Genomic DNA, 15,517 nt, shown 5'->3' with positions numbered 1-15,517 from the left:
ACATGGTGAGGAAAGCTCAAATGCAGTCAAATGACAAGAATTTTTCATTTACAACTTGCTGCCCTTGTCCTCTGGGGAGCAATGTCAAAGCATAGTTTCCTGAGGCTGTTCAGTGGGTTACCAGGTTGATTAAGTCATATTCTGGTTTTAGTGGTTCTTTTGGTCCCTTTTTTTTCCTTCTTTTTTTTTTGGGGGGGGGGAGATAACTGTACTTTAAATATGTCAGAAGTTCCCAGGATATTAATTTTCTGTGTATCTAAAGAGGCATTTCAGCAAAGGAACTGATGGAAATGTCTTTAGATATGAGGATTAGGAGCAGCATGGGGAGTTTAGTAACTGATTAGGCTGGATACTTTTGAGTAGAAAATGCCACTGCAGCATCCTGAAGTATCTGTATGAAAAGACTTCATCCCTTGTGTGTTTATAGATTGCAAAGTGGGAGACAGTGCAGACTTGGAATTACTGATTTTAGATGGTGGAAACCAGAGGGGAAATTTTCAAATTAGAGTGTTAGAACATAATCATGTGACTCATTAAAATTAATGGGAGCTGTGTAGTGTGGTCTCCGTGCACCACTTTGAAAATTTCCCTCTATGTTTCTCTATGAATATTTATGCAATCAGAAATAAAATGGAGACAATGAAGCAAAAGTCAATGTAAATACAGAGTGATAATATAATTTGAATCTTTTTAATTACTGACATAAACTTTACATCCGACCAGTAATGAAAGATACATATGAATGAAGAAACTAATGAAGTGCAAAAGAAAAGAGTTCTAGCAATGGTTTAAAAAGAAAATACATTTCTGATTAGTTAGGCAAAGAAAGATGCTGTGTTGTGATAGTTCTTCTTGATTGGAAGGAAAGGAAGACATTTTCGTAGGCCAAAGGAAGTGTGAAATGTTTTGGTCATTCTCTTGGGCAATTACTACTGATGTCTGCGTGTGGACTTTCATGTTCATTGACTGTTAAATGGTTTCACTGCTTTATGATTGCTAATAGTTCACATTGCTATTAGTTCTCAGCTATTTGAGAAAAGATTGAATAGTGTTCTACATGGATCTTTCTCGCAAAAGAGCTATGAATGTGCTTAAAGAAAGCATAAGTTGAAATTTGGCAAGAATCTTTAAGCATTGCTGAGGAGCTGTGAAAACAAAGACACTTATGTCTTGCAAATTTACAGCTTGCTTAGGGGAGTGTAAAGGTTTAACAAATCAATGTCTCAAAACCATCTCTTAAATCACTGTGATTTATTTCCTTTTTATATCCATAGTCATGAATTTTGAAACCAAATGTAAACAGCAGTTTTTAAACCTCTTATTCAGGGTCTCTAAAGTCCACTTCTCTTACTATATATGTAGGAAATGTTTTTGCTGTGTGTTAGCCTTCAGACATTTCTTCATTGCTGTTTTCTTAAGTCATTTTATGGTACTCATTCATTCACATTCTGAGAAGCTGGTGTCTTGGTGGACTTCACTGCATCTGAACACGAAGAGACAACTAGACCTAAATCCTGCAGCCTAGGGTAGACTCCAGCAGTGGTACGCAGTCCTCTTGAGGTCAGAAGGACTATGACTGGGTGCCACAGTCACCTATGGATCTGACTGAAGGGTGGTGGCCAGGGCTGAAGCAGACCCTAACTGGCTGACAGGAACCTCATGAACTAGGACCTGCTGAAACTATTTAATTCTGTGCATCCATCCAGATGGTAAAACCAATTTTGGGCAACCCTGTATTAGATTGCCATGAAAAATGGTTGACCTACCAGTTGTTAATTTATGATGCATACTGCATAGCTATTGACTATTATTTTCTATTGACCAGAAAAAATAACCAAGAGCCAGATCCTGGAATTCATCAACTCACAGAGAAAGAGTTGTGTAAAGCTCCTGCTGTGCTTATGTATCACCTATGTCTGAGGCCAAACCCATAGAAAAGAAACTTGTCACAACATTGATCCCACTTTAATGCAGGCTTTAGACATGCATTTCATAGTATTTTGGAGGTGAAAATACTAATGGCATGTTATTATTTATATATTTAAAATAATGAGAAAAAATAATAATGCAGATTTTATGAGAAGTGAGAGAGAAGGGAAGAGAAATGTACTGTAGGAGTCTCATTAATGGCTTCTGAGAGCTTATTTGGGTCCTGCCAAGATACCTTGTGCTACCCAAAGTGTACCTAGCTCAGGAGTAGCTGCTCTCCATCCCCAGGTTTTCCCCCTTCTCAGCTGTAAATGCAGTGCAGGTCTTAAGACATTTTCTGAATTCAAACCCTAGATAGGGATTAAGGTTCAGGAGGGAGAGCATCCCTCCTGAACACCAGCTCTTCTTTGAGTGAGGGGTGAGGAAACAATTAACTCATGGCTATGTGGGGGATGCTCTCCCATTGGAGCTTGGTGGAGTGGGCAGCAGTAGTGCTGATGTCCTCAGCCAGGGCAGCGGAGCCCTTGTTTGTGTCCCAGACGCTACAAGGCATCACTGGAAGCATTCGGTGTCCAGCAGTGGAACTTTGATTTTGCTGCAGTAAGCAGTCATCTGTAGTGGTGTATGTTGGTGGACTATGTTTCAAACCAGTGCATTTCTTGGTTACACAATCTAAATTTTCCTCGATGTCTCCAAGTTAAGATTTGTTGTTTTCTAAAAGGGGAAAAGAAAATTACCCTGGCTACACAAAGGTGCCCTGTTTATGGCTGTAAGGGAAGTGGCACCACACACGCCACAGGTAAGCCAGCATTTCTGAGTGGCACTCAGGACAGCCTCATCCTCAGGCTGATGGCTGCAAGTCAGGATTTTTACAAAAATCAAATGATGATTTAAAACCTCCTTATCTCTGCTCATACACTTCTGTTTTGAGTTCTTTATGCTGCTGTGTTCTGTGGTATTTCTGTGTTCTCATGTTGCTGCACTCTCCTTGGTGCAGCTGCACAGGAAGCCTTCTGCCTCTCTTCTCTTTGCAGTGCCCGCCTTGCACTGTTTGGCACATCAGCTGGCATCTAGTGTAAGGTTCGTTCCTATTTGTCTGTCTAGCTTAGCGTCGTTACCCAGTGGAGAGTGTTGTGTGTAGAGATTCCTGTGCTACAGAAGGCAAAGTGTCCCTAAAGGCACATTTTCATGGCTTCATCAGGTGAATCACGCGGTGAGGATATGAGCACTTCAGCCTTCTGTGCATTCAAGCCTGGTACAGGGGTACTGAGAACAGCCTTTCTCTTTGGTCTTAATTCTTGTGAAGCCTTATTTAATTCTTACTTTAACCTGTTTCCTTTTAAACTAATGGCAGATTTGCAGAGACAAATGTACTGACTGAGCCTAGGTTTGAAGGGGGTCTGTCATCTTGTGTTCAAGATGAAAATACAGGTGTCATTTTGAATAGTTGGGTTAGGAATTAAATATTTCTTTAGAAAGGTGAAAGGTAGAGTATCAAGCAGGAAATTTATGTAGAAAATCTGTATAATGCACTTCATTAATTTTTGAAAAACTGAAAATTGGTATTAGTAGCCTGGAAGTATCCAAGCAGTAAAAAAGAGCTTAAGCTTTGTTGACATTTTGGCTGCAAGAGGTGACTCTAAGTATTTAGATAAACAAATCAAAGCTGTTGTTTCCATTAGCAGGTAACACAGAGCCCAGTTTCCGCACATTAAGCTAAAATTCTGTGGCAGAAAGTAATTAGATCTCTTGCGTATTAGTTGTGCTAAACTTTGCAGTGTGGAAAAAAATCCCAAACAGCAAAACACCCCTGAAATTTTGTACCTGTTGACATTGCTTAATAAAAACATTGCTTCTGGGTGTATTTCCAATAGCAGTGTGATTGCAAGGCTCACTGGATAAAGTTACCAGTCCTTTGCATTCTGACCTTCAGTCTAAAACAGCTTTAGGGGTTACGCTTTTTCCGATTTGTGAGACTGCAGAGAAGAAGTTAATGCTGATGGAAGGAAGTGGGGGAGGGAGCTGGGCTTGGAGATGAGAGCTGGGACTTTGAAGCCATCTGAGAAGTTTTCCTCTGGCCTTGATTTGTAACAACAAATATGGGCAGTCTGAGTAATTACATGGAGTTTCAAAATAAGGCACGTGGCAATTCAAGCTTTTGTGAACACAATTACTACTGAGAAAATTGATTTTAAGGGAAATCATACAAAATCTCAATTCTCGGGGGATCCGTAGCCATCATAACCTGGGAGCCAGCTTAAGCCCATCATCTGTGTCCATGGAGAGGGAAAAGCTCAAATCAGTTGCCCGCAGACACATCCACTGGAAGTGTCTGTCTCTCTGCAGATGAGGGTTGGGAGGATCATTTCAAGATAAAGCTGACTTTTAGATGGCTGCAGTTGGGTGAGAATCCAATCCTTGCTGAACAAATGAGGGTCATGGTACAATTACTGTAAAGTTCAAAAGAATTTATTGTGGTAAATTCCTCATGGTCTACAGGAGAAGCAACTGAGGCGAGTGTAACATAAACTGCCCTTGTAATAACTATTTTAACTTAGACTTCCGCTTTTTCCTTTTCGTTGTAAAGCCCAAAATGTGGAATATTTATGAAGTTCACTTTTAGAAGATACTCAACCCCTCCTCATTGCCTCAAGGAGAATGTGTGAGACTGAATGTTTCATGACTAAGGACACATACTTATTGTGTCCAGATAATGCAAGTTTTGGGATTTGGATGTGTGTTATCATTTGCATATATGCAGACTTGTAATAATCTGTCAAAGTAAGCTTGGATTGCTGTCTTTCCACTGTCTTCATAATTCCAAGTCCTGTATTTTCTCTGTATAACTTTTCTTATTTGCTTGTGCAGTCTTGTATGTCAACCGCGGAAAAGATATGCAATAATTGACACAAATCAGTGAAATACAGCCATGATCCACTGCTCCATCTGCTGTTGAACAGTGACACGAATAATGTGTCAGGAAAACCTAGAGAGTGCACTTAGGAAATAATTACAAAATAAAATTCGCAATATATAGACCTATGGTTTCTGTGGTTAGTGAACAAACATTTTTCTTGTAGAACTAAGAATTCTGAGTACAGCTTTAATTCAGAGCTGAAAACTGAAGAAGAGCTTTCTGTCTCCCTTGGCACCTTCCTATGAGGTGCTGACAAAACTGGTTTTGTTCACGTCACTGCCAAGTAGTTAGAGAAAAGACAGCCTGGCGTGGCTGAACTAAGCTGTTCTGTGCAGTGCACTGAACTTGTAGCACTGGCAAAGACACGATTTATTGTTGTGGAAGAAATATGCAGTTGTTTGTAAAGTCTAACTTTTCTCTGGTAGCACTAAATGAAAGTTAAGAAAGGTTTAGACAGTTGTGGGTACACCAAGTATGCTAGACCACGGTGTGTGTGGAATGAGGGGTTTACACAGAACAACAGCAGTTGGCGTTTTGTCAGGTTGCTGGCAGACTCTTTTGCACGGTGCTATCGGTGCACCTAGGGCTGCTGAGGGACTCCTGAGTGCTGTGTTCATTGCCTGTTGCAGTGCTAGTAAGCTGCTTCTCATCACCAGTGGTCCTTGGGTTTGACTGTAAGCAAAAGACTGTTTTCTGTAAGCAAACTGTTATTAGCACGTTAGAGTGAAGGATGATTATTTTCAGGTTTTAGGCAGTTGCGGCATCCATGCTGAGATGGAGTAAAAGCTGGAATTGAAACTGGAAAAATGAGCGCTTTCTCAAGGATGCTCACAGGTTGCAGACTTACTCTTTACATTTCTCTCCCTGTCCTGCAAATAGCTATCTCTCCAAAGAACTCTGCCTAAAGACAATTATGTTGCCCTCAGCAGGATTACTTCTATAAATGGTTACTAACATGTTTGTCTGACTTTTGAGATGAGGTGTTTGTGTGAAAAAAGTGTCATTCTCACTGAATCTTGAGTATCATGGGCACGTTAAAAAAAACGTTGCAAAGCTGATGAACTTTTCTGGAAAATGGGATGTAATTTTCAGTAGCAGAATTTTTTGTCTGGCACATTACAGCAGCCTTCATTTAAGCAGCTAGAAAAGCTACAACACTACTCTTAATTCAGCAGGAGATCTTGGAGCTGTGCCCTCAGAGCATCACAACCTTGGTGTCTCAGTCCCTGGGGAAAAGCAATGTCATCACTTTTGGGTAGAGCATCTACTTCAGATGATCTGGAGACTGAAACTTACTGGTATTTTTATGTCCTGAGCTTTCTAGCACAGGAAAGTGATGTAGGAAGCTCTCAGCTGGATGTTTCTAAGTACCAAAAGCGAGCTGACTGTTAAACACATTTAAAATGCCTTCATATAGGAACTTTCCCTTCACCCTGCCAGATTACTTATTGATGTTTCCATAATAGCACTGACCATATTTATGGTTTACAGGGTTTGTGTCTATATAAATATATATTTAGCTTATATTTTCCCCCTCTGTTACACAGTGCAGCTAATCTATTGAAAGAACATGCATACCTTGATTTTGGACAGTGAAAACTTGAGAAATACTAAGGTGTGGGTATGTGTGATTCTGTGTTTGAAAAATCTATGCATTTGTTTGTATTACCACTGTCAAGAACTCTTTCAGAATCTTGTAAAGTTATGCTTTCATTCAAAAAGATAAAGGAGTTTCTACTTTTCAGCACAGACTGCCATTTCCTATTTAAAATTATAGAGAGTGATCCTGTACGTCATACTGAAGCTGCTGATTCAACACAAGTACAGTTACATGAACACCAGCAAAGATGTCAGCAGTTTGGCTGAGGATGATGGTTAGTAGCAGGTACCTTTTCTTACAACACCTCACACACAGACCCTAATTCATTATTAATTCTATCCAGTGAATCTTGCAAGTGTGCAAGGAGATTGCCCTTCTCAGCCACACTGAGAGATTTTTGGAAAGGACAGTTAAAATACCTGACTTCTGTCACGTTTTTGTTTGTAATTTCCAAGGTCTTCCAATTTGTGCTTGCATGAGTAGCAGACAATAAAGGGGCTCCCATCAAACCAAACCTGCAGACTTCTGCTCCAGCCAGGGATGTCTCTAGGCAACAGCTGCTATGCGTAAGATAAGACTGGTGTGGAGACACTGGAGGAGCAGTGCCTTCTTTAGAAGGCTGTGGCGTTGTGTTGCAGTTATCATGGGCAGAGCCAGGTGGTGGCTTTGGAGAGTGATAGGACAAGCCTTTGGCTGCAGTGAAGTGTGGTCTTCCTGGGCCTGTTTCTGAAGTTAAACATTTCTGTAGATTTGGAGATGTGAACATCCCACTATTCCATATCCATTTTATATTTAACTTTTCTGGATCAGCAGCATGTGTGTCACTGTGGCACCAGAGCACCCCACAGGTGCTGTGTTCAGGACGAACTCTGCTTGCGCTCAAAGGAGCGTGTGTCACTGCACATGGAGCTAAAGCCATATTGTATGAGTAACGATTGTAAGAATACACCCAACAGCTTGTTGTGTTCCTGTTGTGTAACGGGCCTGCTCCTTTTTCTTATAACTTGGGAGCCAGCCACATCAGCAGGAATGCAAAACCAGGCCAAATTCAGGCGTGATGTAAACACATACAGAACCCACTGAAACCTCTGCTGCAAGCCTAGTGCCATTGTGATTTAAAATTGGTGTTGTGTGCTAGTGATCAACAACCCAGCCCACACTGATTTGTCGTGTAGTTAGCTGGAAGAATAAACCCAGCAAGCCAAGTCAACAAACCGTTTTCAAATATAATGCGTACATTTGAAGGAGGATCTGCTCTGTGGTATCAGCTGTAGGGTAAGTTCATAGGTTAGCCCACACCACGGGGTAATGATACATGCTAATCTGGAGTCCAATCTTCAGACATCAGATAAAAAGACCTTTAAGGCACTGTTCAATGGCTGGATAAACACAGAGGACTCTGCTTTATCTTATATCCCCAACCTGGATCACTTATATGGGTTCAGGTCCCATACTGCCTACATGCCATGCTACAGAAGAGATTAAAATTTCAAGCCCTACTCTTTCTCGTGAGCGTCGTTGGCACCCTTTTCCTGACCATCCTAGCCTCTCTGTCACTTATCCTGTGTTTATCATCACATCACTAGGCTCTCTATGTGCGCAGGAATCTGCCTTAGTTTAATTAAATACAGAGGTTGGGCATGCTCCTGGAGTTATTACTTAGCCAAAACTCCCAAGGGGACTACAAAATCTAACCAAGAGTAAACCTGCTTCACTAAGATTTACATTTAAACCAGTAAAGTTTATTTTATGCAAAAATTCACATGCATCACTGGGAGTCACAGTCTTTTTTTAAAATTACTATTTCCATAGCACCATTTAAGAATCCATATCTTAGAGAAGAGGTTTTGAGTTACATTTCTCAGTGTCAGATGGTGCCTCACAACAATATGATTTCCTCCCCACCCCAGGGAAAAAAAAAAAAAAAAAAAAGGAAAAGGAAGAAAGAGCTTCTGCTTCCTGAGAGTGTGTACCTGATCTTTGTCATGTAATAGGTGGAGGTCTCAGAGACAAGGAAACAGGACCAGTGTCTTTAACTCTGGGAGGGCCTGCGTAGGGCTTTTAAACATGGTCACATTAACTCTGGAGAAGGCTTCAGTGGGGAGCATCTTTCAGGATTCCAGGGAGGTTTACCTGACAAAACAGTGTGTCTCTGTCATGTATCTTGTGTTTCTTTCACAGTTTAATGTAGAGCATCATAAATAGTTTCCTTGGTGCAAGATCTGGTTTGTGACTGTACAGAAGTGCAGGGATTGTTTGTGCTGGCTATGCAGACAGGCCCAATGGAAAGCAGCTTATTGGGTTCCCATATATGGTGTGTGGCTGTCCCAGATCCCTTTTCTTTGCTGAACAAAATTAAATCCTAGGTGCCTTTTCAACGTGAGGTTTGACTTGTAGCTTTGCAAACTGATCTGCTTTCCTGAGGTATTCCCAGTGTACTTGCTACAAAACATCTTGATCACTGGGATGTAGTAGCCAGAAGATGTTTTTTCCTCTAGAAGTGTTGCTTTTGCTCACAGATTAGGTAACTGAAGGTAAGGGTGTATCAGCAGCAAAGAACCACAGATTACTGCAAAGAAGAAGTTCTATTCCGATCTGTTTACCCAGTATAAATGTTTGGGGGTATTTTCATTTAGTATGATAGATCTGGCACAGTATTAAGGCTGCTTCTTTTGGTGCTGGAAATAATTTTGCTGTTTTCCTCATCATATTTGGATTATGTGTACTGAAAAAGTGTAGGACAGTAAGTGATGTGGATTGAAGGGTACCATCCACAAAGCGGAAATGCTCCAGAGAACCAGGGTCAGTTTTAGTTACTGTGAATGTTTATAATGTTGGGGAGTGGTGGTGTTAATAGTATGTATATATATTTTTAAAAGAGAGTTTGGTTTTGGGTGGGTTTTGTTTGTCTGCTTGCTTTTACATGTTTGAGGGGTTTGGATTTGGGGTTGTTTGGTTGGTTTGTGGGTCGTTTTTTTAATTATTATGAGCAACTGGAAGTGCTGTAATGGAAATGTATCATAAAGCATTTCAATTTAATGGCATACTAATTAAATTACTTAATTACCTATTGATTGGTAAAAGCTAGGCTTTAAGAAGTTAGTGTTACCTGATGCACAAGTTTAACTCTGTGCAACCATCTCTCCCTCCTTTGGAGATGTGTAAGGTCTGTGGAGAGGCCTTTACCAGTTTTAAACCTTTAGTAGCTGAGTAGTAATAATGTAAAGTACAAATCTGACTCTATTCAGAGTTATTTCGAGGGATACAGGTATTGCACATATCTGCATGGTTTAAGCCACGTGAAGAGTTCCAGATACTTATTATTTAAAAAATAATACATTAATAAATAATTATTATTGTTTAATAAATACCTCTAGATTGGGGCAGGCTGGCTCTGAAAGCTTCAGCAGGCCCCTTCTTTACAAGAATCCCAGATATCTGAGCACAAATCCATTACACATCCAAGCCGAGCGGCGTGCGCTGCTGTGCGCCGGGAAGCTCCGTGAGTGGCCGTTCGGCTGCTCCCGCCGGTACCGCGCTGCTTTAGCTCCGGTGTCTGTTCGCGCTGCTCGGGACGGGGGAGGAGGGGACGCGGCTCTCATGGTGACAGCGTTAAATGCGGAGGGACCGGCGGGGCTCGTTAGCCTTGAGAAGTGAGGCTGAATAAGGAAGGTGCGAAACGGGGACTCTGGCTGGGCGAGGAGCGGGCGCTGGTTCCGCGCAACCGGGGTAGTTCGACATCCCCGGACGCGCTCCGCCCGGGCAGGGGGAGCGAGAGCGCGGTTGTTGCTCTCAGACCAGTGTGTCTGGGGCAGCAGAGGAACCGTGGTTTGCGTTACAAAAACAACTGAACTCGGGGCGGGGGGAGAAGGGGGTGGGGGGAAGCGGCGGCGAGAGAAGGGGAAGCAGTGGGGAGCGGCAGCCCCCAGGCACTGCCTGCGTACGCCGAGGCTGAGGAGCGGTGCTGGGGCCGAGGCAGCTTCCTTGCGCCGCGGCAGCTTCCTTGCGCCGCGGTTTTGCCTGCCTGCTCCCGGCTCCACCGAGCCATGAGAACCGCCGTGGCGCCGTGAGCCCGCGGTCACGGTGAGTACCCGGTGGGTACGAGGGGCGGTGGGGGCACCGGGACCGAGGGCGAAGAGCAGCAGCGGCCAGGAGGCGGAGCGGGCCATGGTGCTGCCAGTGCCGGCTTGGGAAGGGCAGTGCTCGCTGCAGCAAGCAGCGGCCGGTTCAGGCCGTGAGCTGCGTGCTTCCCGCAAACGAAAATCCGGGCGGCTCTGTCCGCTGTCACCAGCCACTGCTGTGACCTGCGACCTGGTTTCTCGGCCGGGCCCTTACCGTAGGGAAATGGGCAGGTTGTGCAGGAGCCCCCGGTGTGGGAACCTGCCCAGACAAACAGAAGAGCGTGAGAAAAATGACAGAGAAACGGGAGGAGAGTGCCTGGCAGATTGTGACAGCTCCTTCTGAAGCAGGAAATCCTTCTGCTTAATGTGTTTAAGTTTTCCAAACACCAAGGAAAACACACAGATCCCCACAGGAGAGCTGCCCTGAATGGCAGAATAAACATCTACACAACTGAATTTTTTGACGTTTATTGACATTTTGTGTGACTTACTGAGAACGATGATCTTAGAACGAGGGAGTTTAAACGCATTCTGAAGTCTCATGGCGTTTACATCTTGATTTTGAGCAGCCGAGAGACACGAAAGTTTCCCAAGTTCGTGTTTCTCTCGGGTGCTCCTGACACACACCGAGCGGAGGAAGGGCTGCCTGTGCCGCAGAATGTTTCTTTCTGGAGAAACAAAGATCTCAACGTGACTAGCAGTGTCGTAGAAGGGTACCTGTGTTTTGCTGGGGCTTTTTGGTAAGTAAACGTTTAGAAACAATGCAACCAGAGGAGTTAAAAACAACATATAAAAAAGGAACGCGTGTGATTCTTGTAGCTTGTTTTAAAATATCACAGAGACGAATTCGAGATAAGAACTGGAAATGTTGTGTAGTATATTGGTGGAGATTTTTAGTTGGATACCACGTATAAAGACTATTTTCCATTCCTTACTTGGACTGTTTGCAAAGCATCTGCCAGAGCAGTCTGCTGGTTTGGTGTGTAAAATAATCGCGTGTCTCTGTTAATACTTACGCGTGTGTGTGTGCACACTCGATACTTCAGCGCACGTAGACACCGATGTGCGCAGCGCTGCCGAGGAGCCGGTGACACGCCGGGTCCAGCCAGTACTTCGCTGCTGTCCCCAGGCCTGGCAGGGTCTGGGCAGGAGCAGCCATCGGCTCTGGGCAGCAGCAGAGGCTGGAGGCACACTTTGCCTTTGGAGAGCGGGAAGAAGGAATGAGTAATCATTTTGTTTGAATTGCAGTAAGTATGAAATAGTTCTCGGGAGCCAAAATATCTTGGGACAGCAGAAAGCCGTTTTGAAATGGCTGGTCATAAATAGCAGCGTTGTCACGGAGCAGCGCTGCTCTCCGGAAGGGCAGCAAGTGCTGGGGTTTCAAAACGTTTCATTCATAAACATAGGAAAAGAGCACCCAGGAAGGATTTAAACTAGTAATTAAAAATGAAATATCTGTAATTACCTGCTTCTGGTTTAATAAGTGCAATTTATCTTTGATGTGAGTACCTGGTGGGAAAGCCCTGCCACTCCACTCTGAGCCCAGTGATGGGGTTGTTGGAAGAGTGAAATTATTGCCAAGGTTCATATTTTGCCAGCAAGGTTCCTTTTTGCAGCAAATTTTCATTTTAGTTTTGTAGTCATTCTGGTATTGATGGCAACGCTTCTAAGGAGGCAAAGTGCTGCTGGGGGACAAGTCCTGTTCTCTCCCTCCCTCCACCCTCATTAAAAATGACAGCTTCTCTTTTTTTCTTTTTCTGTTTTTTCTTTCCTAAGGAGGAAGGCTTGTTTAAAAAACTGCCATTGTCTTTGAAATGTGCTTCTTTAAATTGGAGCTGCATTCTAAGAAGCACATATGCTGGCTGTAGTTTCCTGGGTTAACTTCTTATTTTCACTTACATTTATTTTCATCTGGAAAAAACTGTTTTAAGTTATAGCCATGAAAAAAAAACCCTCAACTAAAATTGCTCCTAGTAAGCAAAAACCTTGTAATTTAGACAGGTACCTACATTTTATTTGCTCTGTGCTGCTGAAATTTAGAATCCCCTCCCATTTACAGTTTACTTTTCACAGAACATTATTAACTTTTTGGCTTCATACATGATCTTCTGTCAGATGCTTTTGATTTGTAATTTAGCAAAGTATAATAAACAGTGCAAAAGTCATGAATTTTCCTTTGCATCCTGAGCTCTGTGGTAGGGAAAATGTGATAAAATGTGTACCTTAAGTCTTGTTTGATGATCTCTCAAAGCAAGTTTGCCTTCTGGAAATAATTTCTGAGGTTGAAGAGCATGGTATTAACAGATTTAATGTGGCTATTCAGTGGATTGGTGGAGTACTATGTGAGGTTTAACAAAATGAGAGAGACAAATTGAACATCAACAAAACCTACATCTGTGAAGAATTATAAATTTAATTAGAAAAAAGGCAAACTTAAAAGATCACATTAACTAATCAGAGTTTGATGTTGCTGATTTAAGATTCTTAAATTGATGGATTTTAAGTAGCTTTGCTGTCGCTGTGGTGCCCAGGTCTGCAGCCCATTTTAAGGAGAAAGATGTGAACGTTACAACAATCAAATTACACCCAGTAATATTTCAGAGGTACTGGGGAGAATGCGTGTGCCCTTTAGCATTGGTGGCATTCTTAGTTTAAGCACAGCAGAGTATGAAGGGTGAGTGACAGCTCCTTTTTTCTCCTTTAGATTTTTTTCGTTTTCCCTGGTGTGCTGCTTTGGCTGCCCGGGTAAGACCACTGCATGGGTTTTTCCCCACTCTTTGTTCAGAATGTGAGTTATGTTGTAGAACCTCAGCTATTCAGAGATCGGTTGGCAAAATGGGAGAATGTGTGAGAGGAGGCACACACCACCCAGGAATGTTTTATTCTAGGAATTCTGGTCGTCATAAGTGTGGTTCCTTAATACATTGTAATTTTGTACCGCACATAAAAAACTGAAAGCATGTGAAGTGTAGCATTTTGTAAACTGTAACTAATTTCACTCACATCTGTGTCTAATTGTTGTCTGCATTCGCATTCTTGAAAGCAGATTTATTTTTCCTGGACCACTCTGTGGATTCAGCTGACCAGCCTAAGTGAGGATTAGTTGTTTTAAAGTTATTTTGATTAAAGAGTCATTTTTAAATATGGTAACGTGCAACACATGGTTTAAATAATCCTTGAGACACAAAGGAATATATCTAAAGTATGTCTAATGAAAATGAAGATTGTGGATATGAGCATTCACAAATCGTAGAAGACATCTAAGGTACATATTTAATTTGCTTTGAGATGTATTTTTGCCCTCTTCCACAAATCCATGAATGACATCTCTCTCGCCATACACGCACGTGCACATACCTATGGATACCTTTGTAGGTGCGTAGAAGTTATTTCTTTTTATTTGGGTAAATAAAATAACAAAGGTTAAATGTACATTACAGTTAAGCAAGAGTGAATAATACTGCAGGGCACTTTGGAAGATACCAGTTAATTAAACCACCTATTTGAAAAAGGAAGCCTTCTGTGTTATAAAAGTTAGATTTTAAAGGATCTCATGCAAGAGGGAGTGAAGATAGCTCTGTAAACAAACTTTACCTATAATTTTTTCCAGGTGTTTAGAAGTCACAGCGGAAACATATCCTAAGGCATTCTGCTGCAGTTTCTGGGGTAAAGAGCTGGGGGGAAAAGAGTCTTTAACCCAAAACTCAGTTTTGAATGTATGGGCTCACCTAGCCTGGTTTGGCAAAGCTTGTTGTGCACTGCTCTAAGTACCCACTCACACAAAGATTGATGTTTTTTCAGCCTGCATTATTGTTGCTTCTGGACAGCAGTTGTGGTGTTCTATGTTGCCTAGCTGCCCCCAGCAGTTGTTTGCTCTTGCTAGTAATAATTCTGTCTGTGATTAAAAATAACAAAATACTCCAGCTGACAGACGCATAAGTAGGATTTGCTTGCATGATTTTTATGGTACTTAAAATGCCTAATCTCTCTTGCCAGTGCTCTGTGATCATTTAAAATATGTCAGCTCAGGTTGAATGGGAGCGCACGTGAAGGATTCTCAGGGCAGACACTCAGAAGATGCAGAACTTGTCTGGAGAAGCTTTTGTGTGCTCTTAAGCTAACAGTGCCTAGCAGCATATCTTCACCTGAATTTTATCACCTGCTGGCAATTGTTGCTGGCTACAGAAAAGAGTCTGCTAGCAAAGGAATTGTGTTCTTCGAACAGGATTCCAATGTTTATTACTCACTTGAGTTATGAAAAAAGTCATTTTATTAAACTGGTAAATTATTGCTGGGCTTCCCATTAGAACCAGGCTCCATTTTGATTACTGATCTCAGAGGTAAATGCTACAGCTTCCTCCTATTTATTTGGCCAGAAGTGTTCTTTTAGATAATCTTACCAGAAATCTAGTTAGCAACTTCGTGTGGTAATGTGCAGGGGGTTTATTTCAATTCACCATGCTCAGAGATGGGCTTGTTTTGGAGATGGGTCATGTATTGAAGATATTTACCATAGGTAGATCTGCCTCTTGTTCTCCCCCCCCAAAAACCAGTGTCAGCCTGTCTGTCTTGCTTTGCTCCTTGCCTTTGAGTGAGCTGACTTGGGGGTTCCCAGCTGTCCAGGCCTGGAGAGAGAATGGTGAGGAGTGGAGGAAGAGGAGAGACAGTTTGATGAGGGCAAGAAACTGTCAAGAGCAAAGGGTACGGGAGGGAGAGACCTTGGCTGGCAATGGGAGAGGCGAGGGGGTGGCGGGGGCTGGGGTTCCCGTGGCCCTTGGTGGGGTGGCTCAGTGAGGCGGGGTTATCTTGAGGGGTGCAGCGGCGGCCGTGGGAGGACGGGGCCCCTCTGCAGCTGTCACGGGTCCCTGATGAATCACCGTCCCGTCACTTGGCCGCCGTCCCCCCGCGCAGGGAGGAGAGAGACCTGCCGGGAAACAGCAGCACAGCCTT

General features: G+C 42.7%; 1 protein-coding gene across 17 annotated transcripts in view; it reads left to right on the top strand.

The window, feature by feature from the left end:
- EYA1 (EYA transcriptional coactivator and phosphatase 1) overlaps window positions 1–15,517 on the top strand; it is a 120,332-nt gene that overhangs the window by 43,839 nt on the left and 60,976 nt on the right. The window contains exon 1 of one of the 17 annotated variants that reach the window (XM_064170774.1): window positions 10,518–10,529. The exons of the other annotated variants lie outside the window; for them this stretch is intronic. The gene's annotated coding sequence lies outside the window, so the exon portion shown is untranslated. Of the gene's footprint in view, window positions 1–10,517; window positions 10,530–15,517 lie in introns of those variants that run through there. 17 annotated transcript variants of the gene reach the window in all.

The sequence above is a fragment of the Pogoniulus pusillus genome, chromosome 34 (assembly GCF_015220805.1).
Source record: "Pogoniulus pusillus isolate bPogPus1 chromosome 34, bPogPus1.pri, whole genome shotgun sequence".
NCBI lineage: Eukaryota > Metazoa > Chordata > Aves > Piciformes > Lybiidae > Pogoniulus > Pogoniulus pusillus.
Note: the sequence above shows the minus strand (reverse complement) of the source record. Positions and strands in the feature narration are given on the sequence as shown.